The following is a 25,217-nucleotide window of genomic DNA, read 5'->3' on the forward strand; positions in this document are numbered from 1 at the left end:
AGGCCACCCAGATAATTTCTGACCACTTTACCTTAGAGCCTGAGACTCTGTATAACTTTCCAAGATTAATATCTGTTTACATATTACTATTATCTGGATTTCCCAATAGAAAACTTCTTCTATTGTACATTTTTTTCTATTTTGGCTCAGCAAAAATCCTTTTAAATACTGTCCATGGATGATTTCCACAACATCAATGCTGTAAAAACACCAACTGAGAGAACACTGACCAATACTCTCCATATGACAACTCCTCTCCTGGACATTCAGCCATCTGTTGATGGTGGGGAGAGGCAGGGGGCAGGAGCCCGGGAGAATATGGGGCAGGAGCCCGGGAGAATAGGGGGCAGAAATCCAGAGAGAAATGGAAAATGCTAATTTTTGTCATTCATTAAGGCTTCAAGTACTTTCAAAAACAAGAGCTGAAAATGTTACTTGACTTTCATTTAGTGTCTTTAGAGACTTCTAGGCCGACGGGCAAAGAAAAATTCACCCTTGGGCTCAAAATGAGGCCCAAAATGAGGCCCAAAATGAAACCCTTTGACAGTGGTTACGTCATAGGTCATTCACTTGAAAGACATGGGTAAGAGTAGCAAGGCTGAAAACGAAGGAAAAGGAAATGCCCAAGGGGTGTGCAGCTAAATGACTAAGATGTGTTTTGAGTCTCTTAATTTACAGTGGACAGGAGCAGGACGAACAAGGGTGGGAGTCAAGAGATAGAGGTATGGGAAGTGGGAGAACAGGGTATGTGAAGTGGGAGGTTCTGACTCCGCTGTCTCTTCCCCCACTTGATGCAGTACCTTGTCCCTAAGTAAAAGGTAAAGTCTGCATAGAGCCAAGTGGCCCATCAGGCCAGACTTATCTCGGGTTCTGTAGCATGAACCGACTAGGAGTATTTCACTACCCCCTGCCGGATAGGATGCTAGTCGATCACAGGGTTACCCCCAGCATTAAATTCACCAGTACCCATATACACCTTTGTGGAGAGAGGCACCGTGAGAGTAAAAGTGTCTTGCCCAAAAACACAACACAATGTCCTTGACAAGGGCTCAAACACGGACCGCTCGATCCATTGCTGAGCGCACTTACCACAAGGCCACCACACCTCCCACCTTGTCCCTTAGGCCTAACCTTAACCCTAAACCTGGAAAAAGGAGTCTGTAGATTTCAGTCAAGTTTATCTCTTATCATTCGTGTATTTGAGACAATTTCTAATTTCCTTGCTTTCTGCCATTCAGTTTACAGTACCAAAGCCTGATTTTAAGTGATTCGCAACTACTGACGGAACTTGTTTTTGCAACTTACAACTTCAGACTTTGCACAAAATTTCTCACTGGAGAAAAGCAATGTTGTAGAACTTAAGTGATGAACTAAATGCAATAAATATTAATTTGTAAGAAATGTATCTGTTCTTTAATACACGCTTTTGTGTCTAGTATCTGAGTTGGATGTAGCAAAGATATATTACCAATGGTTTGTAGACGACAGTAAGCCAATTCAGAGACACAGTTGGATAAACAAACCCACTTGTTAGCCAAATATCACAGGAAAAAAAATAAGTACATATAATTATATAATTTATTGCCATCAGGTGCTATAATGTCTTGTAATAAAGTGGTTACAAGTTAAGTAAGAATCTTACAGAAGGGAGGATGATACAACATTATGACTAAGGGGATCATAATTAATTTCATACTGATTCAAAGCATGTGATATGTACATGTCTGATTCATTAAGCACATACAATGTAAAAATTATTTTGTAGTGATTGAGCAAAGCTCATCTGAATTAAATTAAATGAAAGGAAAAACAACAACAGTCAATTATTTACATCAGTTGATACACTGCACATGTAAGATAGGGAAATAGAAATCGAAAAGCTTCAAATGACTGAGTAAACAAAATAAACTAGTGGGTTTCATTGAAGAGTTGATTACTGCCTCTCTGAAATGTTGAATGTCTTTTCAGCATCAAAAGATGTGAAACTTGACCACATCCCGTAAGTGGAAGCGGTTTCGTGTAAACAAATTCAGGTGTTTGGACATTTTAAAATATTTAGTTACCTGTGCATACATGTACAAGGAAACGGTCTTGAAAATTTCCGTGTACTATCAACATGTAATCGACGTAAACAAAAAAGACCTCAAGCGAGGAAAAATTGTACATGAACCGAACATATTGAGCAGTCTTGAATGTTTTCAGTATTTCCAGCGTTCGCTGCGGCCAACAAATCACAATATTTTCGATTTCTACTCCCTTCGCAAACGCCACCATTATATATAAATGTAGGCTTAAACAATCTTTAATGATAGAGAAATATCTTGTGAATGAAATGAACAAATGTTTTATTCTGACAGCAAACGGCAGGTACAAAAAAATTATTTCACCTGTTCCAAAAGGCGCAGAAAGTCAGAAAGGTGATAGAAACGCCAAACAAGCCAGTCTTTAAAGACAAATTCTTATCAAAGTTTCTTTGACGCGTTGCGAAATATAATCTAAATGAACAAGCACCACATGTCGGCCCAAAGTGAGTGTGAATAAAACGGTCCCGACTTACATGTACCTTAACCACTTCATGCATATTACACTGTTAATCCAACTAGTCTTCAAAATCCTTGCAAAAGCTTCATACAGAACCAATCTTCTGCTTTGCTGGATAACCATCGTTGTTTTTGACAATTCTGAGGCGAGAGCGAATGAAGCAACACGATCCAGGCTCGAGTCAGCAAACTACACATTACTCCACACAAAATGACTCCCCTGTACCCCTATTCATTACCGGAACATTGTTTGAGTATTAAAAACCCATTTAAGGGCGTCAAACTCACCAATAACGAGAAGTACCAAGGATATTTTCGACCTTAAAACGAACCAAAATACTGAACTCGGAGAACTGATCGATCGAAGGACAGCACAGCCTGATGGTGATGACCACTGACCAGTTACGGTGACGTCAAAAAACGTATTTCCGCGGTGTCCTCTACAGACCACCCTTAAAATAGTGTAAAAATAATAAATAAAGATTTCACTTATGGGTTGTCTAATAGATTCAGACTTGTGTCGGTGATTTTTCGAGTGTTACACTGTGCAAATGTAACAGACTCAGGTTTTTAACACCCCAACCCCCCCCACCCCTCCCCCCCCCCAAAAAAAAATGCCTAAAAGCTGTTTTCAGCGTAAGGAGATGCCGATGGTAAGAAGGAATGTTCTTACTTTCCATTCGTGGCTCAATCTGGCTATGGAAGATATATTTTTAGGCCGCTAATTGTTGTTTGTATCTGTTATTCCGCTGAGCAAATTGTGAAGCCTGGAACGAGTTCACGAACCCACGGGAAAATGGGCTGAACAAATTGGCAGAGGGGAAAGAGCACAAATTTCGAGGCGTCTCGGAGGCTTCCCCGTACGCATCTTTCGTATATTTTATGGCCACAGCAAAGGAAATGGCAATGTAGGGCTCGAAATTGCGACTCACTGGTCGCCAATGCGACCAAAAATTGAGCACTGGCGACTAAACTTTCAGAACTGGTCGCCAGCTGGCGACTCGATCGCGTTTCGTCCGATAACTAAAGAAAACCATGACACAACTTTTGTTTTTAAATCTTTATATTAGGAAATCAATCGGATGTGGTAGCTAGCATACAACTCACCTTTCCGTTCCCAGTAAAATAATGTCTGAATATTACAAGATAATCGAAAAATATTGAATGTATTTCGACACGTCGATACCGCGTTCACGGCGCGCCATATTGTTTTAGCTGCTTCTTCCGAAACTGGAATCGCAGGCGCACTTCAACACCATGTGCTTTTCATTTGCCGCGAAAATGGCGGCAGATTTTCCAATCAGTTGAAGGAATTACGTGAGTTTTTACGTGCGGGGTATTAAGATTCAGCCAAAAGGTTAATCCAAACTTTGAATCCTTCATCAGTTGTTGATGTAGGGAAAGTGGATTTCACCAAACTGTCGGCAGCGAAAAGGCGTCGAGGAAAGCAAGTCGAAAATAAAGAACGGCATTTCGAAGAAGTAGCAAAGGGAAAATACGCAAGGACCCGTGTTTGTCTCAAAATGAAAACCACGGACTGAAAACGTTTTATGCTTCGCTTCATTTAAAATGAGTATGGAGACAACCATCACCTTCGGACCAGAGACATATCACCTGAGAACAACGGTAGCTTTATAACTGAGTGTTACTCGTGCTGTTTCTAATTGTTTTCGCTCTTCAATTGTGACTTTTCTTGCGTGCAAAGTAACGTATAAAATCGTGTTCTTGTGTAAGTTGTATATAGAATAAGTTGGCGACCAAAATTTACGATCTGGCGACCAAAATTTTTCCGTTAGTAGCCAGCTGGCTCCCGAACGAAAAAGTTAATTTCGAGCCCTGCAATGTGTAATGATTTAAATTGCATCCAAGCCTGAATCCGGGTCTGTTACATTTATACAATGTAACGTTCGGAATTTCGCCGTCACGAATAATCTATTAGACAACCCGTAACTGAAATATTTTATTTATTAATTTTATTATGTTTTGGGGGGTGGTCCATAGAGGAGGTCCGTTGGGGGAGTCCCTGGACCGGTCCATAGGTAGTCCGTGGATCCGGTCCATAGTGGGGGTCAGCGGTAAGTTGAACTGACCATTTCTCGGTAATAAAAATAACTTTTACATACATATATACACAATTTACGTTGGTGAGAGCGCTCTCCTCTCTCCACTCTCTCTCTCTCTGCTCACTTCTTCACACAATAATTTTTTTAACTAACTTATTAACTGAATGTCACTGACTGTTTTCTTTGTTATACATGCATACTTTTTTGCTGGTAGAAGAAAGTTTCAGTTTCTTCCTGGCTGTTGAGTTTCCTTTGTCCTGTCCTGTACCAATTTGTTTGTGATATAACTTTGTGAATTCTCTATTCTCCTTAAATTTTATCTCGTCAGGGTGATAGAATGCACTCTCAGAGTGTTCAATCATTGTTTTCAGTCGCTACAATTTTCAGGAAAAAAGCAATAGTTTTCTTAATTTCCTTTTACTTTGTGTTAGGACCTTTTAGCATGCTCGTAATTGACCCATGGGCATAATTTTGAATAAAGTAAAGAATTAGGTCTGTTTTAGTGTTAAGTATTTTTAAATTATTATGAATTACATGTAGGCATTTCTTTTTAGTTTTTAGTTTTTATTTTAGTTGCATGTGATGTTTTATGATTTTACCGACGTATACCATGTAAATGTAAATAATGCACTAGAATTAGCCAATCAGAATGTGCATTGTATCAGCTTTAAACACAGACCATATGTAATAAATGTATGTAAATGATATTTTTATGACAAAGAACTGGACAGGGCAAGAACTTCTCTTTCGTTTGTAAATTTATATATTCATTCCTCTCATTGCTGTCAAAATGTCTTAGGAACCTTCATTTTTGATAGTCCATTATTTTCCACCATACCTAGCACAGAAGCTCACAAAATCCTAACTAATAACCAACATGTGTGTATCTCTGGCCTTTGCTGTTTACTACGTGTATATTCTGTTATCCTGCCTTAACTGCTAGAAACAATTTTGACAGAGCTGTTTCAACAGCTTCACTTAAATTAATTCCCAGTAACAGCGCTACATGTGGCAGTGTTATTGGGTATGAACTTTATGGAGGATTTAGATTTTTATTTTTTTATGATTACAGAAGACAACAAAATATACATGTGTATACATAACCTGATGTTGGTGTTGGTGGCAAATCGTAGTTCATAATAGTCATCCTATTACAGGTAAGGGGGGAAAGTTCAGAAAGTTTAGAACATCTCTTCCCCCAGCACACCTTCTGTCTACAGGTGCAATTATTAAGAGGTTATATATATATATATATATATATATATATATATATATATATATATAAATAAAAAGTTAAGATGCTTCGAGCCAACAGGGATGCCACGCGCCAGAAGGATCCAAAAGGATTCGTAGTCCAAACCTCGAGTAATGAAATTTGTAGGCAATTGTGGAAAACGAGGACGGACAACTTCGAGCGAAAAAAATATATATACAGTAAAAAATCTAAGAAATCTAAAAAAAAGTTTAAAAATTTAATAAAAATAAACGTTTCGGTCAAAGACCTTCATCAGTTGCAGTGCAAGTGAATAATAAATTACAATAACCTTAAATAAGTTTACAGTATAAAAAATGACATCATATTACAAAGATGATTACATAACAGGGCGTGGTAACACATGAAAACGAAAAAATTAACCAATGATAAACAATCGGTGATTACTAAGCGAGATACTATGACAATGCGGTACAAAACTCAAAAGACACAAACCAAATAAGAATAAATAATCGAATATAATACAAATAAGATTAATATCAAAAAAGTAACGCGATTCGTCGAGTCAGCCGAAAGTGTGAAGGGACCCGCGTGTAAAATATTCAATGTTCAAAAAAGGCGGTCCCAAAATCCCCAAACAAAGCCCTTGAAACTATGCTGCGGCAAGGCACAACAGGCGCCCTAAACAGGGCCCTTAAACAACAATAATGTAATAAATTCCCCGATGGGGGCCCCTGAGAAAACCTAGCGCTAACAAAGCTAACAAGATCCAAGGTCAGGGCCTTTGAACACCTGAACTAAGATAACCGCCAAATTTGCAAGTTATTTTTGCGCTAATTGTAGTTTATTCTTTTTTTCGAGTGGAATTCCTGACGTTTGTTCAAGCCAAAAGGTGCCAGAGAGAACAACTGTGCACTCCAATATGCCTCTTTAGTGATTAAAAGCTTTTCGATGTTACTTGTATTGTTTGCATTTATCTGCACTTGATCAATACACTGGAAAGAAAAGTCGTTTATGTCGTGCGGTGTTCTGTTGAAATGCACCGCTACCTCACAAGTCTTTTTCTTGGTCAGCATAGCAGACTTGTGGTTGCGAAATCTAACTCTAAAATCTGTTGTTGTAGAGCCAATGTATTGTAAGTTACATTTCTTACACGAAGCCAAATAAATGATATTTTTTGAATCACAGGAAAGTTTCAATCGTATCTTATAGCTCTTGCCTGTTTGAAAACTTTGGAAAGAATTTGATTCAACAAAGTAGTTGCGACACAGATCACATCTTGTTCTTTTGCATTTAAAGCAACCCTTAACCTCAACAACCTCTTCAACCAATAAAAAGTTAAGATGCTTCGAGCCAACAGGGATGCCACGCGCCAGAAGGATCCAAAAGGATTCGTAGTCCAAACCTCGAGTAATGAAATTTGTAGGCAATTGTGGAAAACGAGGACGGACAACTTCGAGCGAAAAAAAAATATATATACAGTAAAAAATCTAAGAAATCTAAAAAAAAGTTTAAAAATTTAATAAAAATAAACGTTTCGGTCAAAGACCTTCATCAATTGCAGTGCAAGTGAATAATAAATTACAATAACCTTAAATAAGTTTAAATTGGTTGAAGAGGTTGTTGAGGTTAAGGGTTGCTTTAAATGCAAAAGAACAAGATGTGATCTGTGTCGCAACTACTTTGTTGAATCAAATTCTTTCCAAAGTTTTCAAACAGGCAAGAGCTATAAGATACGATTGAAACTTTCCTGTGATTCAAAAAATATCATTTATTTGGCTTCGTGTAAGAAATGTAACTTACAATACATTGGCTCTACAACAACAGATTTTAGAGTTAGATTTCGCAACCACAAGTCTGCTATGCTGACCAAGAAAAAGACTTGTGAGGTAGCGGTGCATTTCAACAGAACACCGCACGACATAAACGACTTTTCTTTCCAGTGTATTGATCAAGTGCAGATAAATGCAAACAATACAAGTAACATCGAAAAGCTTTTAATCACTAAAGAGGCATATTGGAGTGCACAGTTGTTCTCTCTGGCACCTTTTGGCTTGAACAAACGTCAGGAATTCCACTCGAAAAAAAGAATAAACTACAATTAGCGCAAAAATAACTTGCAAATTTGGCGGTTATCTTAGTTCAGGTGTTCAAAGGCCCTGACCTTGGATCTTGTTAGCTTTGTTAGCGCTAGGTTTTCTCAGGGGCCCCCATCGGGGAATTTATTACATTATTGTTGTTTAAGGGCCCTGTTTAGGGCGCCTGTTGTGCCTTGCCGCAGCATAGTTTCAAGGGCTTTGTTTGGGGATTTTGGGACCGCCTTTTTTGAACATTGAATATTTTACACGCGGGTCCCTTCACACTTTCGGCTGACTCGACGAATCGCGTTACTTTTTTGATATTAATCTTATTTGTATTATATTCGATTATTTATTCTTATTTGGTTTGTGTCTTTTGAGTTTTGTACCGCATTGTCATAGTATCTCGCTTAGTAATCACCGATTGTTTATCATTGGTTAATTTTTTCGTTTTCATGTGTTACCACGCCCTGTTATGTAATCATCTTTGTAATATGATGTCATTTTTTATACTGTAAACTTATTTAAGGTTATTGTAATTTATTATTCACTTGCACTGCAACTGATGAAGGTCTTTGACCGAAACGTTTATTTTTATTAAATTTTTAAACTTTTTTTTAGATTTCTTAGATTTTTTACTGTATATATATTTTTTTCGCTCGAAGTTGTCCGTCCTCGTTTTCCACAATTGCCTACAAATTTCATTACTCGAGGTTTGGACTACGAATCCTTTTGGATCCTTCTGGCGCGTGGCATCCCTGTTGGCTCGAAGCATCTTAACTTTATATATATATATATATATATATATATATATATATATATATATATATACATATATACGAAGAGTAATGTAAAGTTATAAACTTAACATTAGAATCTGACATTTGAATGCCTCGTTTGCTAAAATTAGTCACGATTTAATTGTTATCACTCCCTGTGAATTCATAGAGATTTCAGAGGCAAATTATCACCTAATGTGGAAGTCCTGTCTTCAAGTTAGGGAAAATGACACAAAAAAAGTTACAGTGAAAGTAAAGAGAATTGTGAATGTTGATGTGGTGTACTTTGTACATCATGTAAAGGTATTTAGTGAGTGCCAAAGGCATAACATTTCATGCATTGCTTTTTCAGGACAAATTATATAACAGTGATGTTTTAAGGTGTGATCACAAAAATAATGAGTACATTGTCCAGGCAGTACCAGTTTATGGAAGGCATATGCAGACAGTAAGAGGAACTGTAAGCATTACCGGGTAAGTTTGTTTTATGCTTTTGACTTCTTGTACTTGGATTTTGTGTCATTTCATCACAAGAATAGGTGATGAAAGATGCAATAGTTGTTGCAGTTTATTTTTGAAGGCAAACTTATAAGTCTGCTCATGCTGGATAACAGCCATGTGTAAACTGAATGTAAAGCAAACACTCTGTTAAAGGTGGGGCAACCCTAAAACCCAGAAACTGGAAGCCGGAATCCAGAACGAAAAACTGGAATCCAGTTAAACCGGAAACCAGAATCCACAAATCGAAGAAAACAAGTTCTTCAAATACTCGAAAATTGTTTTGCTTAGGTTTTTGCCTATAAAAAATAAGCGGCCAAGTAAAAAGGACCTCAAACTGGCACAAAAATTCCCCATCTGTTGAAATTTGTGCAACCGTTATTTCTAGTGAGGGCTATAATTATGAGAAATCTTAGTAAAGTGCGTGATAATTTAATTCCAAGCACCCTGAGAGCGTCTAAAATAAGCTTGCTGGCAATTAACTGCACGGCCATGGGCCGAGCGCGGTTCATGCTCTACCAGTGTTTTTTTTTTTTTTTTTTTTTTGTGGTCGGTGACCAGACCCAAACTTCCTCTCAGCCAAATTTTGAATCACGCAACCTGTGATGTTTATTCGCCATAAGCTGTTGAAACGTTAATACAAGGACAATGTTACAGATATTGTTTTCTTTATTTGTGCATAATATATATTTTCTTCTGGTTTTATCGAAGCGTTGGATTCAAAGGGAAATAATAAATACGCTAAAAACGCTAAAAAAGGGTATTACGTCAGCCATGGAATGCGCTGACGTTGCAGCTTTCATTTTCGCTACATGACAAATACACTGTAAGATCCTGTTTACTTTGCAAGTTTATTTCGCCAGAAGCGATGGTCATTAATTTACACCTTTTGCTGTTCATTTACAGAAAATAAACATTCATTTGTGTCCAAGTTTCTTTCATTATCATCATTAAACTCTCATTAACACCAATATGACCTTCATTTGCGCGTAAGGAACGTTCAAGAAAAACATTTACATATGCATTAACATTCAAAATTATCAAAAGAAAAACAATACCTTCATTTGACATTCATTGACTGTAAATGTATTTTCATTTTGGTCAAAAAAAAATTTGTTGTCACGAAACGACAATCATTTACACTTTACGACATTCAGTTTTCAACAAAAGACTTTCAATAACATAATTTGCGTGAGAACTAACATTCAATTGCATTATTATGCAACCTGTGAATCCGTGAAGGTAACAATCTTAAATGCGGTGAGACATACATTACCGTGTTTTCACCTAACATTAAGAGAAAACAATCGCTCATTAGCGTAATTCTTTTGAACAGAGATATCTCGCCCAATTTTCCTCGAAAATTTGATTATAGAACAAGGGACCATATGTACTTTTTTCAAATCATAATTTCACAATCCTCCCCTTGCAGATATAAATTCGGCCACTTACGAAACTTTTTACGTACAACTCAGAGGGTGCACTACAGTATCCGTGTGACATACATGTACATGTACATGAAGTGACAGTTCGATTTGTCCAGAAATGCCATGAAGAAACAGAATCGCATTTGAACACCAGGAAAGGATAGTCAGGGCTTTTGAAGATGTCAACGAAGACTATTTACTATTTACTAGTGAGGCAATTGAAGGATAAATCGTTCAGCGAATTTGATATTCTATCTTTCAAAAATAAATGTTATTATGGCTGTAATGTTTGTCTCACCGCATTAAAGATTGTTACCTTCATGGATATGGTTGCATAATAATGCAATTGAATGTTAGTTCTCATGCAAATTGTGTTATTGAAAGTCTTTTGTTGAAAACTGAATGTCGTAAAGTGTAAATGATTGTCGTTTCGTGACAACAAATTTTTTTTTCGACCAAAATGAAAATACATTGACAGTCAATGAATGTCAAATGAAGGTATTGTTTTTCTTTTGATGATTTTGAATGTTAATGCATATGTAAATGTTTTTCTTGAACGTTCCTTACGCGCAAATGAAGGTCATATTGGTGTTAATGAGAGTTTAATGATGATAATGAAAGAAACTTGGACACAAATGAATGTTTATTTTCTGTAAATGAACAGCAAAAGGTGTATGTGCAATTTTGTGAGTATTTCTTGTGGGTTTTGGCAAATGAAGCGAATTCTTTGGCTGTTTCATCGCAGCGAGTTAAGAGATTTGAAGAAAAATTAAGTATTTGCCGAGTTAAACAAGAGCTTGCCAGAACTTGCAATGTTTAAGTCTGTGCTAGGAGAAAAAACAGGAGTGCTCACCGGAGCCGATATACAAAATATCCGCTCCGCAGGGCTTAGTGCGCTGGCTGGGATTCTTAAGCTTTGGCATGGAACTTGCTGGGAAGCCCGCTTCAAAACAATTGCTTGCTTACTGGTTTATACTCGGAAGCTTATCCTAGCTGGAAAATGCGCATTTTTGGCATGAATCTAGCAGGTAAATTTTAATGTGAGGTTTTCCCTGGTAGACTAGCTCCATTAACTGCCGCCACTCTGGAAAATTAGCCCCGGGAAATTAGCATGCACTCATCAACCGAGGGCATTTCGCGAGAAGAATGGACTCAGGGTGCCGCCTAGTGATATGATCACTTAGGATTCGTCTATCCAGACATGCGCTGTGTCATATTACACAGCAGTTATATGACCCCTGTGTGACAGCTGAGCCGTCGACTTTGAAAGCGTAAACGTTGCTATTGCAGGCACGGTCACGTCCCAGCCAAAGCTTTTGGCTACAGCGCTCTACAGAGTCGGGAACGGTTTCTTAATAAGAGAGTTGATTTTATTTCAACAAGGTAAGTTTCCTGTGCTTTCTCTTGTCTGTTAGCTGTGTAGTTTCAGACCTACTCTACTATTCTGTATTTGCCGTTATTGTTCTGACCAAGTTGGATAACAATTAATTTTATGTGCTTTATCCGCGGGCATTATCTTCTTGGTGTGCTTTCCGTTTAGACAACCAGATCTTCTTTGTTGTTTAACACATGTCGAAAATTCTTGATTTACTTATTCAGATGTTTACAATTTTGTTTCAGCAATCGTCAGAATCGTTTCGTGTAACGCAGCTAAAGACCATTTAGTGAGGTATGTCAGTCTTGTGAGCTGTTGTATGTCTTTCGTGCAATAGTACCGGGAATAGTATCGTCTTTGACAAATGCTTATGCGCGCCGTCTACTTTAGATGTAACATGTTTACTTGTATAGCTAGTAAGCTTATATACACTTAGTATTTAAATTTAAATCAAATTCTAGGCACAAGTATTCTCATCATATCGCGAACATTTCATCTGAGTGTGTGCTTACCATACATCGACAGACAGACAGACCAGGACATTAAAGCAAAAGTCGCGGATTGTAGTTGTTTTGTCTTTCGCTATATCGTTTTTGGGCTATTGATACTGTTATATTTATGATACTGCTATATTTATGGAAAATGGAACAGTTCGTTCTGCTCGGAATTTTTAGAATAATGGTAATGTGGCAGAAACTTTAACAGAACGAAATCTTATCATCTGAACTTATGAGCTGTTGTTTCCTTTGATTTTACACTTCTTCCGAAAAGATATTCCACCGTTCCCTTGGGTGTCCCTGATGTTTTGCTACGAAATTTACGTCTTGAAGTCTCAAGGGTGGGATTCTGTGAGCGACTTTCGTGCTTCATTTCTATGATTTCCAATCAGGTTATTCTTAGTTTAATAGCGCGCGCGAATATACGTATGTATATTTTATTTGTATGAGTTCGGCTTGAACGCGTCCCAAGCAAGGGGACAAACAAGGTTTTATACGTAGCTTAACATTCCGTTGTTTCTACATTCACAAAGCTTGTTTTAAGAAAAAGGTAACTTGGATTTCCAGGGTTACAAACGATGCAATTTTTTGGCGTTTGTATTTTCGTGCAATTTTGACGCAAATCCCGAAAGAACTGTATCGCGATGCAAAGCAGCGAAATTTTATCGCGTGTGCCATAGTTTCTTCAGCGGCGCGTGACGCCAGAATAACAGTTCATTTTTTTAAGGCTTGCCAGAAGTCGACTCTTTCTTGAAGCGGAACAAGTGCAACTGCGAGAAGTCTTCTCGTTCCGCCAACACGCACGAGTTGAAATTTAATTTATTTAACATTGGCGCGAAAATATGGTTGCCCACCGATGACCAGATATGATGACCTTGCCTCGAAAAAACACTCTCTCAGACCACTCCTTCCTAAATACGAAATAACTGAAGCATGTTTGATTAACATGATACCGGGTTAACTTTCATACTAGTACGAACGAAGGGCGCTAAAAAATGCCGGCTAAAAAACCACAAAAATTTGCAACCGCAACGGGAAAGGAAAACTTTTAGACAGAAACGGAGGGTCGCACTAGTGGGAGATAATTGTCAGTACCAAATTTCAAATTTATTTGCTTGGCAATGTCATCCCAAGCTTTGCGGGCTTGACTGCTGTTGATGCGATCGAAATTCTCGGCTCACAGGTTGAATAGCATTTTTTCTTCGTCATCTGACTATCTTACATAAGATCGTTTTCCAGTATCTACGGGTTCAGGATCAGGAGACGATTGGGAAGACGAAGATGACGACGTTTGTGAAGCGCTTGCTTGCATGGACCTGGTCGGTAGAGCGCTTTCCTGCGCAATGCTCGCATGTGAAGTGCTCGGTTGCGTTCCCCTTCCAGTCATATCATTGTAGACGGGAGCATACTGCGGGTATTCCATGCTGTCGCCGTAAAAAGCTTGAAAACCTCGTTTTTCATGTTACGCTGACAAGCGTTCACAGTTACCGCTGTGATTCCCATTGTTTGGCTCGACTTTTCGAAAATCTGCCTGCCCCACCCAAGCACTACGGCGTCTTTGATGTTTTGCCGATTCGCAAAGTTTTTGCCAAAGCGAAAAACCTGCGGTCGCTCTAGGCAAAGGCCCGCGATGACAGATTTCCACCGCAAAGTAAACAAATTCTGGCAAAGATTTCCCAAGTGCGACCCATACCTATAGCACAGTCAGACGGCTCCACTCTACTTAAAATTCCTCCTCATAACAGAGCATTTTGTTCTTGTTAGGCAGCACAATCAGTCAGTCAAACTTGCTATTAATTGCCCTTAAAATAAAGACGTTTTGATCGTAATATCAGTCTCAATGCGTTTACGTAATTTCAATGTGGTGTTCTATAAAAAAGGCTTTACAGAAAAAGAGACTCTAGCTTTCCATATTTTGCGGCTCCGTTTCAACTGGCCTCTTTGGAGCATTCTTTGTTTCTGTAGGGAATCATGAAATGATGCCGCCTCGAACAATCGCGGTGTTGAAGGAAACATGAGAGGCACACCATTGGCTACCGAGCTCACAGTTCACAGCACGAGGAAAAGGGTTTGCAAAAATTAATGAACTAGTTACTTCTAACCATATCTTTGTTAACTAATAGAGAAAAAAACGTTTGTGAACTATTTAGTGGTTGTTTAATGCTTAAAGACCACATGCTGAATGGTATACAGGGAGTGAGTTAACCGCTTTCTCACTAACCGAAAGTGTCCCGTGACAGAGCCTCCCAACAAAAATGAAGTTACCTCTTTAACGGCTCATCGTAAGCTAATTTTAAGTGATCTTGTTGGAGGCTTCAACACATGGAAGGTTGTGCCGCGAAAGTATTTGTTATCTCTGAAGGGAGGTTTGGAAACACCAAAAGATTATTTTACTTGTAGACGACTGCTGGTAATTTTCCCAAATTATCCCAGAATCCTGATGTCTTTTCGAGAAATTCGGAGGCATTTCCACTTAGTCCCAACACGGTTATGAACAAGTGTTTGATCTCAAAAGACTTTCCTAAACTGGCGAAAACACGTCAGCTAATTAGGAGAAAAGTGTTGTCTGTCAAAATGCAATAAAGTAAGCTTAATGGAGATAAATTTTGCTTGAAACATGTAAACCTAACTTAATATTTAGAGAAGTGTTTGCGATTTCGCAAGGGAGTCCAAACTTCTTCTGAACAACTTAACTTACTTTAGAAAAGTGTTTGTGATCTCGCAAGGGATTCCAAAACTTCTTCTAAACATCTTAACTTATTTTAGAGAAGTGTTTGTGATCTCGCAAGGGATTCCAAAACTTCGTAACATCTTTACTTACTTTAGAAAAGTGTTCGTGATCTCGTAAGGGATTCCAAAACTTCTTCTCAACATCTTAACTTATTTCAGAGAAGTGTTTGTGATCTCGCAAGGGATTCCAAAACTTCTTCCGAACATCTTAACTTACTTTAGAGAAGTGTTTGTGATCTCGCAAGGGATTCCAAAACTTCGTAACATCTTAACTTACTTTAGAAAAGTGTTTGTGATCTCGGAAGGGATTCCAAAACTTCTTCTAAACATCTTAACTTATTTTAGAGAAGTGTTTGTGATCTCGCAAGGGATTCCAAAACTTCTTCCGAACATCTTAACTTACTTTAGAGAAGTGTTTGTGATCTCGCAAGGGATTCCAAAACTTCGTAACATCTTAACTTACTTTAGAATAGTGTTTGTGATCTCGGAAAGGATTCCAAAACTTCTTCTAAACATCTTAACTTATTTTAGAGAAGTGTTTGTGATCTCGCAAGGGATTCCAAAACTTCGTAACATCTTTACTTACTTTAGAAAAGTGTTTGTGATCTCGCAAGGGATTCCAAAACTTCTTCTCAACATCTTAACTTATTTTAGAGAAGTGTTTGTGATCTCACAAGGGATTCCAAAACTTCGTGACATCTTTACTTACTTTAGAAAAGTGTTTGTGATCTCGTAAGGAATTCCAAAACTTCTTCTAAACGTCTTAACTTATTTTAGAGAAGTGTTTGTGATCTCGCAAGGGATTCCAAAACTTCTTCCGAACATCTTAACTTACTTTAGAGAAGTGTTTGTGATCTCGCAAGGGATTCCAAAACTTCGTAACATCTTAACTTACTTTAGAAAAGTGTTTGTGATCTCGGAAGGGATTCCAAAACTTCTTTTGAACATCTTAACTTATTTTAGAGAAGTGTTTGTGATCTCGCAAGGGATTCCAAAACTTCGTAACATCTTAACTTACTTTAGAAAAGTGTTTGTGATCTCGTAAGGGATTCCAAAACTTCTTCTAAACATCTTAACTTATTTTAGAGAAGTGTTTGTGATCTCACAAGGGATTCCAAAACTTCGTAACATCTTAACTTACTTTAGAAAAGTGTTTGTGATCTCGCAAGGGATTCCAAAACTTCTTCTAAACATCTTAACTTATTTTAGAGAAGTGTTTGTGATCTCGCAAGGGATTCCAAAACTTCGTAACATCTTTACTTACTTTAGAAAAGTGTTTGTGATCTCGCAAGGGATTCCAAAACTTCTTCTAAACATCTTAACTTATTTTAGAGAAGTGTTTGTGATCTCGCAAGGGATTCCAAAACTTCGTAACATCTTTACTTACTTTAGAAAAGTGTTTGTGATCTCGCAAGGGATTCCAAAACTTCTTCTAAACATCTTAACTTATTTTAGAGAAGTGTTTGTGATCTCGCAAGGGATTCCAAAACTTCGTAACATCTTTACTTACTTTAGAAAAGTGTTTGTGATCTCGCAAGAGGTTCCTAATCTTCTTCTGAACATCTTAACTTATTTGAGAGAAGTGTTTGTGATCTCGCAAGGGATTCCAAAACTTCGTAACATCTTAACTTACTTTATAAAAGTGTGATCTCGCAAGGGATTCCAAAACTTCTTTTGAACATCTTAACTTATATTAGAGAAGTGTTTGTGATCTCGCAAGGGATTCCAAAACTTCTTCAGTTTATTTAACTAGATGAATGCTGTAACAAGATTTTCGAAAACTGCAGAAAAAAAAAAAGAAATTCACTACCTATACTAAGAGAAATACTTCAAAACTCTCTTTGGTTCTCCTGAAGGTTCCTTGAACATCGTAGTTTGTTATTCAACTGTATGAGTGTTTTTTAATTTATGAAAGTTTCCTAATCATTGAAGGGTTTACAAAGATTTTACTTAGAAGAAGTGCAGTTACATATAGGTTATTTTAAACAATTATACCCATTTACGTGAAGTGTTATTATTTACGACTGTTCTTCGCGATTGTATTTTATTGTGTTCACATGATGTAAGTTTCTCTGCAGGTTCTAGAGTGGAACGTGGAGTACTTTGTTGGTGTTTTGCTGAACAAATTGCATTTCAGGTATGATATAGGCTTTCCTGCAATTTGAAAAGGGAAAAAAAGGGCCTCGCGTCCATATAGAGGTGTTTTTTTAACAGTTAGACACGAGTTTTTTTATGAAGGAAAGAGTGTTTTTTTTTAGTTTTATTAGGCAATTTCAAAGATAAAGGTACAAAACTGTCAATTTTTCCTTTTGAAGGTCAAAAAAGTCAATACCATTTTTCAAGATAAAGATCAACGCGCGCATGCTAAATGTTGTTCCTTTCCTTTTTACACAGGTTGAAACAGAGAGTTGACTGTGAGACCATTTTGCGTCAACACTGTAATTCAAGTGGGTAATTCACCTCATATAATAACGTTAAGGACTGCAAAAAGATTCTAAGGAAAGCTCTTTTTAACAGCTCAGTCTCACGAACATAAGTAGACATATGGTCAGCTGCATATTACTAATTTCTGGTAGAAATGCTAGCGTCGGACGTGGTGATGGTTGTTGAGCATTTGACATAAGCAGTTAGAAGAAGTGTTATGCAAATGAAACTGGAATTATGCAGTTTACAGGCTTCGAGGTCAAGATAGTGCCTTCCTGGCAAACGTTTTGTTTAGTAAAGCATATTAAATAATTAGTAGCGTTTAAATCAGATATAATTAATCAGCAGCAAGATTCAGTTTTCTGTCAGAAACTCGAAAGCCTCCAGTAGAAAAGATCCAATGCAAAAATAGCAGCCTAAATGTATGTCGCCCAGAAGAAACACTTCCCTAAAGGAATTAAAACTATTTACCTTGAAGATTAGGACAAAATAAATCACTGTGTCGAGTTTTAAGGCTATCTTCTTCTCTAATTGGAGATCACAATTACATATACGTTATCAAAAAAGTGAAAACGAGGCTATGTAGGCCAGAGTCGTTTTATTCCCTTATAATCCGTTAAGTAAGTCTCTACTTTGTAACCTTTAAACCAAAAAACGCCAAAGCGTTTTTAGTATTTTGTTCCATTTGCTTTTTTAGTGTGATCACGTTATAAGAAACGTGACCAGACAACAGAAGGCATTGGTAGCCATTTTTGCATATGGTCAGTTAGAAAAATAGATCGTTAGATGATGTTGTAGCTTCCTAGAGGGACGCTGTTTCGGGCAAGAATGCACTTTCTTTAGTGCATCTGCTAACGAGGATTAGGCTGTTTTGGATTATAGATTCTGGGTACGATTTCTCACAAGTGCCACCAACACTTGACTCGGAGCTGCAGTTGGGATTATAAGAAGATATATGGTCTTTCATATATTCACTTGTAGTTGGGACTATGGTTGAAGGGGCAGGCGCACCAGAGCAGTTTTGTTTTCTCACAATTCTTTCAAAATTTGCAAACGAATGAACTATTAATATTGCTCTGGCCCGAGAATGAAAACTAGTTCAAAATGTCTGCTGGTTTTTCTCAATGTTGAGTTTTTCTATTTGTAGCTAGCAAGGGGTTATTAATACAGTCTGGATTATAGATTCTGAGGAACAGGTACGATTTCTCATAAGTGCCACCAATACTTAAAGATATACTCGGGGCTGTCAAAAAGTTATGTCGTTAAGTTTGAAGGGGGCAGGTACACCAGAGCAGTTTAAAAACTGGAATGTGTGAGCTCGAGGTTCATTTCCAGCCCTTGTTCCTCCCATTATGGACTGAGAGGAAAAATTCAATTACAATTTGTAAATTAGTAGAGCTAACTCTAAGTATTGAACAGATCCGAGCATAAAATCCACTATAGTACATTTGAAATTATCTACCAGTTTCAAAAGGTAACTAAGGCAGTCTGAACCTGGGTCCGTTGCGGTATTGGTTTCCTAAAAACGCTGACAACCCTAAACAGCAGTGGCAGTTAAGCAATTAATTTATCGTAAGTTTTCATTTTCTAGGTATTGCTCATTTTATGGCAAAATAAATGGTTTCTATAGATTTTTTACAACAAACATCTAATTCTATTGGATTTTACTTTTTTTTTTAATGCATGCTACATCTCCATTGAAGCCTGTATACGTTTGGAAGAAAAAATGCAATCTACTTTGCATTTTTCATTAACAGCTGAATGGAGCAATGAGTTCTTGTAGTCTTTGTGGCCTTGGACACAGTTCAATTATGATACATTCAGCGACAATTGTTTTGCGGAGGGCTATAAATTACCGCTAGATGAATTATTGCATGGATGGAGAACTGTCCTAATCTTACTGCCATTCAATGATAATTGTAGTGTTTCCTTTTTGAGGTAAGTAAAATTTTTGTTTTTTCATGTTCACTAGTTAATTTAGTCATAATTGATTAATTAATTAATTAATTAATTATGATTAATTAATTGATTAATTATGATTAATTAATTGATTAATTATGATTAATTAATTGATTAATTATAACTGAGTCAAATTAATTAATTGATTAATTAATTAGATTCAACGGAATTTTAATTTAATTAACTCAATTAATTAAATTAAAATTGAATTAAAAAAGTTATTTATACTCTTCCTGGCTGGCGCAAAAAGTAATGTAAAAATTGCTGGGAAAACCAGCGTTTCTTAAGTTGTGCTGGCTGGGAAATAGCATCCCCCAAACGGTTCCTGGCTGGCAACTTCATTTAGCTATCTTCTACTAGCTGGCGGTGCGGAGCGGATATTATTTTCCCACGGTTGTTAATTATTAACTATTTATCTCTTATTGGATGTCAATTAATACTTTCGAGCAACAACAAGTCAATTTTAAAATTTTTCCCGTTGAGCACTCCTGAAAAAACACAACCGTTCCAAAATTAGCTGTGGATAACGTAAACCCCCCTGATTGTGTGACTTGCGTGACTACTTCAAAGCGCAAGCAAATTAAATTTTGAAGAAAGCTGTTTATTAAAAGCATTATTAATAGCGTGACACTCGTTTCCTTTTGTATCATTCATGGGCATGTCCCGAGTGAACTTCCAGATTAAGACCATTACATCATCATAGATTTCGCAAAGGCTAAGTCTGACTGATGGTGCAATAAGATGTGACACAGTTTGTGTTGATCAAGTGATGTGTTTACAGTAATCAATGAATCATCAAGGACTGCTTTGGAATGTGCACTGCGTTGTGACTGTAGTATTAACAAAACAGATAACTTTTAAAAGCGCGGTTATAAGATTTAAAAGATCTTCTTGCCATTTTGTTTAATAAGCGATCTGCAATTTACCAGAGGTATAAATTTAGTACCTTTATGTCTAGTAGATACTGAACAAGATAGAAAATGTCATAGAGAACAGGATGTCTGTCAGTGGCAGCCCCCTGTACATTGACGGTCACACCCCCCACTTTCAAAGTTCAAAGGCTAACCTGGCTCATCTTAATATAATATTTGATTTGTCCAACAGATACCAAACTAGTTCCGGATCAACACTATTTCCACACTGATACTGTGACAAATCAGCATTTCATATTCTTGGCGGCCATCATATTTAAACAATTTATAGAAATGTCGCACACTTACTTCCGTCTGCTTCTCACTTGCTAACAGATCAGACCACATGTTGTTAAAAGATGCTTAAAGACTGCCAGAAACTCACCACAATAGCTTGTTGTTATTGTGCTACTCACCAGTCTTCTCATAGCAATTTGATCTAGACAAGAACTGCACTCTCACCAGAGCCAGGTTGAATAAAAGATGGGTAACTAAGCCTTTGAGCAGGCTCTTGTGTTTGGGCCGGGGGCATGAGTGGCAAAGCTGCATGAAGGCACTCGCTGACATGCCAATGCAGAAAAACACTAGACACTTATTTAGCCTGCTCAGGCACTAGAGACAGGATAGTAGAGCCTGCTCGCAGGCTAGGAGTAACTCTATCCACCTGAAGAATCACTAACCCTGACTGGAAAGTGATTACCCAATGGATAGCTTTATCCAGCTTTTGAACAATTGGGCCAGATATATAGCTAAGGGTTGTTCAGAACTAGTCAAAAATTTTTTAGCAATTACAGTTTGTAGCTGAAGTAAAGCCAAGAAAGTAAATAACAGCAAAATAGTTTTTCCCCATATTTATTTATTAGACATTGCTGAAGTGAATTATTTCTATCATCATTCATAATATCTGGATTCAGGATTCTAGTTTCCAGTTTCGGATTCCGGTTTCTGGATTCAGTTTTTTAGGGTTGTCCTTAATGATGAATGTGCATGTTAATCTTGAATAATCTGAAATTTTAGAGAGGTTAAAAATATCATATCATATCATATCTGTGATGGTTCTGTATCTGTTGGTGTACAACGATCTACACCAATATTTCAACGTAATAATGTACAGTGTATATTAATTAACCAAATTATGCTGTTTTTAGTTGACCAATGCTACTATTGTAATGTGATGCTGAAGCCCACAAATTGACAAACATGCCCAGTGTCAACTTGTCAAATATATGAAGTGGCCAGACAGTTTAGATTACAGAATTTTCTGAAAGTTGGAATTACCAGGTAAGATATTTCTTAAACATTATTTTGTAATTAATGATTTCTCAGACATTGTTTTCTTCAAGAAAAGATTCATACCCCACATGGAGGTTTTTTTTCTCTATTAGAGCTCTATCTTCCTGATACTTTAATTTGGAATTTTTGAAGACTGGCCATGAATGGGTGTTGGGTGTGAATATCTTCTGGTACTGCACATTCAGATTTACTTGTAGTATTAGTAAGAACATCAGTATTTATCCTGACAAACTCTGATTTTCTTTTGGAAGCTGAACTCAGATGCAGTTGTACAGTTATAAGTACAACCAAACAGCCTGGATGGCCCTTTGATTGGGACTGGGCCCATTGTTGTAACTTGCAATGTTCCAGCTTCTTGCATTTGATCTCAAAAGCAAGTCGCCAAGTTCATTTCAGTTATTAAGTTTTCTTTGCATCTCAGGGCAGAGCCTGCCACTGTGAAAGTTGGGGTACCAGCCCGGGGGAGGTACTTTGGGAATTTCTGGGTGGGGATGTGCCGCTTGGACCCTGGAACCCTTAGCCTATATCAGAGCTAGTTCAGCTGAATTTTGCTACCCTATACTAGAGTAAACTCCCCAAATCCCCCCATCTATCGACACTGTTGAGGCTGATTTGCGTAAATTTAAACTTGCTGATTTGATTTTTTTATATTTTTGAGTGGCAATTCCTGGTTTCCTTAGTCTAGATAAAATCCTCAACCAACTAGTCAATTTTGTGAAAAATGATACCCTATTCTAGACCCAAACGCTCTGATTTATATACCCTATCCTAGAGTAAACTGCTTGAAAACCATACCCTTCACAGCGGCACATACCTATATAGCCCATGGATATATGGCAGTGCCCCCCCCCCCGGGGGTACCAGCCCCTAGCATTTGATTCACTAACACTTAGTAAACAGCTAACAATGAAGTACACTGTATATCAGAGAAAGGAATATCATCTGTTAGTGTGTAAAGATTATAATAAATTATAATCAATATGTTTTTATCTGCATAACAGTGGTGTTCAAGTAGCAGCTACAGTATGATTACATGTCTGTTCCTGTCATTCAATATATGCACCAACCACGATGAATAACAACAACCTTTTCCTCGACAATATATGAACAGTTTACACATGGGCAGCCTGTATTAAGACATCAAAGATTTTCAAAGCAACCATGGCCTGGTGAGATATTTCTGAAGAAATGTAAATTTAAAGTCCTTATGATTGCTTATAGGCATTGATTTTTATTGTAAACAATATCTTACTGAGTGTATTTTTCTTGTGTACTTAAATTGTTGTAGAACACAGAGATCACTATAAGTATGACAGAGATATTAAAGTGTGAAAAGTTCTATAAACAAATGCATGCAGGAACAAATTAATTTATGATGGATGCAGCTTCTAAGAGATCCCCAATGTTAATGGAACATACACCGTACATACAAGCAAAAGAGTTCAATGATTTATTACTTAAGATTGCCATGATTTGTTTGGTTTCTCTGTATTTACAGACAACTTGATGGGATTATAATTTCTGCACCAAGGTCATTGAATAAACTGACTTAGAAGTTGAGTTCTGCAACCCATCCTGTGTGTTGTAATATCATGGCTGCAACATTGTGACAGATACACTGTATTACATTATTAAGAAACACATATATTAACTAATTATTTAAGATGCCTGTTAAATTAATCAGTTTTTCTTAGAGATAATTTACTCATGGTTTATTTAAATAATTGCTTTTTTGGCTTTAGAATGATATTTATCGTGTTTGTAAATCAATTTTGTGATAATCTGCATTGGACATGGCATAAATTAATATTTTGCCAACACAAAATGGAGACAGACAGCCTTGCCATTCGCAACGTCCAATAAGGCTAATTTGTTCCCTACTGTTGTACAAATAGTGTTCTCTTGTTTATAAATTATTTCAATCTGTTGTTTAAATGATTGCCTCATAACCCCTATGTCCAGTATGGTGCATGTAGGATATTGATGTATTGTTTATCCATTTTGCTGTAAATTATCTTAATTGATGTGTCAATCAAAACATATCTTGGATATGCTGGGCTCTTCTGACAAATGTACCTATGCATATATGCCTCATAACCTTTGAGTGCATTTGGTTGTGTAGTGCAGACAAAATGCATGTACATAATATAACTTACTCTTAGCTTGCTTATAATTCTTGGTATAATTTAATCATAGCAAAATTAATTAATGGAACCCAATAACAGCTCCTGTAGTCCACAATCTCAGTCAAGAAGAAGAACAACTCACATTGAAATTGAATAATAAAATTATTATTAGAAGCCTATGCAAGTATTCATGATCAGCAAAAAAAAAATATCCTAATTACCATTCATGCAAGAGTGATTTTGCTTATTGCAAACCCTTTCAGCAGGAGGAGACTCCAGACAAAAGTGAAGATGGCTAAATGTATCTTTGGGGACAAGTTAGAAAACAAAACTTTCCAACTTGTCACATATGTATACTATTTTGGTATTTTTGCGAGATTTCATTTGGCAGAGATTTAGGGACTGAGTATTGTAACCACTGCATTTCAATCAGTCCCCACAGCAAAAAAATGTTTAAACTTCTTTTGTGTGGGAGTCACCATGTTAACTAAGAAAGAATATAATGATTAATAACAATGTCTTGTCTTTCTGAATAAGGTAGGAAAGAACAGGAAATGCCACCAAAAAGCACAGAAGACAGTTCTATCGGGTTATAAATTTAGCTAAATTTATTAGAAAACATGGAGTCAATTCAAGACAATTATAATAGACGTCATTCTCGGAGACCCAGGGGCAGTTAGTGGGAGCGGGGAAAAGTCTAAACGGGTGAGAAAAAATTTCGGGCGAAGACCCTTTTAGACTTTTTCCCCGCCCCCACTAACTGCCCCAGAGTCTCCGAGAATGACGTCTATCATGATTGTCTTGAATTGACTCCATGTTTTCTAATAAATTTAGCTAAATTTATAACCCGATAGTGAAAAAGTATTCAAGGTACACCAAACTCTATTAAGCGGCCAACCCCTATTAAGCGGCAACCTCCCATTTCCCCGAGGGTAGCCCACTGTATTATATGTAAACCAAAAATGATTGCACAGCGCGAAAAGACCTAGGTACGAGTTTAGCGTTACAGTATTTACGCTCGGCGTGTAGGTAGCGGTTGTCCAGTAAAAGATGACGACACGGCCAATGGCTAACTATTCATTTTTTTCATTGCTTAATTTAATCTCTTCCTACTCAACAAGATTGTGTGCTCCCTGTGGTTCCAAGCCTTACGGACCCTTACGTATTAGGATAAAAAATTGTCCTACCCCTACCCTCCTAAAATGGGATGACAGCATTGCGTGACGAACAAACAACGAACCGCTGCAAGCAAGGATTCAAGCAGCAATAGATCAAACGATGATCAAACGTAATATTTTGGTGTA

The 25,217-nt window shown here is 37.3% G+C and overlaps 2 long non-coding RNA genes across 4 annotated transcripts; both read left to right on the forward strand.

The window, feature by feature from the left end:
• Positions 1–5,566: 5,566 nt before the first annotated feature.
• LOC149108296 (uncharacterized) lies at positions 5,567–24,480 on the forward strand. 2 transcript variants are annotated; one of them, XR_016209231.1, is made up of 5 exons: positions 5,567–5,760; positions 9,026–9,147; positions 21,643–21,775; positions 22,899–22,956; positions 23,286–24,480. It is a non-coding gene; the product is annotated as an uncharacterized LOC149108296 (long non-coding RNA). The 2 variants fall into 2 exon arrangements; XR_016209230.1 differs by lacking the exon at positions 5,567–5,760 and adding an exon at positions 8,796–8,943.
• Positions 11,800–17,807, forward strand: LOC149108297 (uncharacterized). 2 transcript variants are annotated; one of them, XR_016209232.1, is made up of 4 exons: positions 11,800–11,981; positions 14,436–14,538; positions 17,279–17,337; positions 17,595–17,807. It is a non-coding gene; the product is annotated as an uncharacterized LOC149108297 (long non-coding RNA). The 2 variants fall into 2 exon arrangements; XR_016209233.1 differs by lacking the exons at positions 14,436–14,538; positions 17,279–17,337; positions 17,595–17,807 and adding an exon at positions 12,219–12,262.
• Positions 24,481–25,217: the final 737 nt, after the last annotated feature.

The sequence above is a fragment of the Orbicella faveolata genome, unplaced genomic scaffold, assembly GCF_042242905.1.
Source record: "Orbicella faveolata isolate gen_17 unplaced genomic scaffold, um_ofav_v1 contig_26, whole genome shotgun sequence".
Taxonomy (NCBI): domain Eukaryota; kingdom Metazoa; phylum Cnidaria; class Anthozoa; order Scleractinia; family Merulinidae; genus Orbicella; species Orbicella faveolata.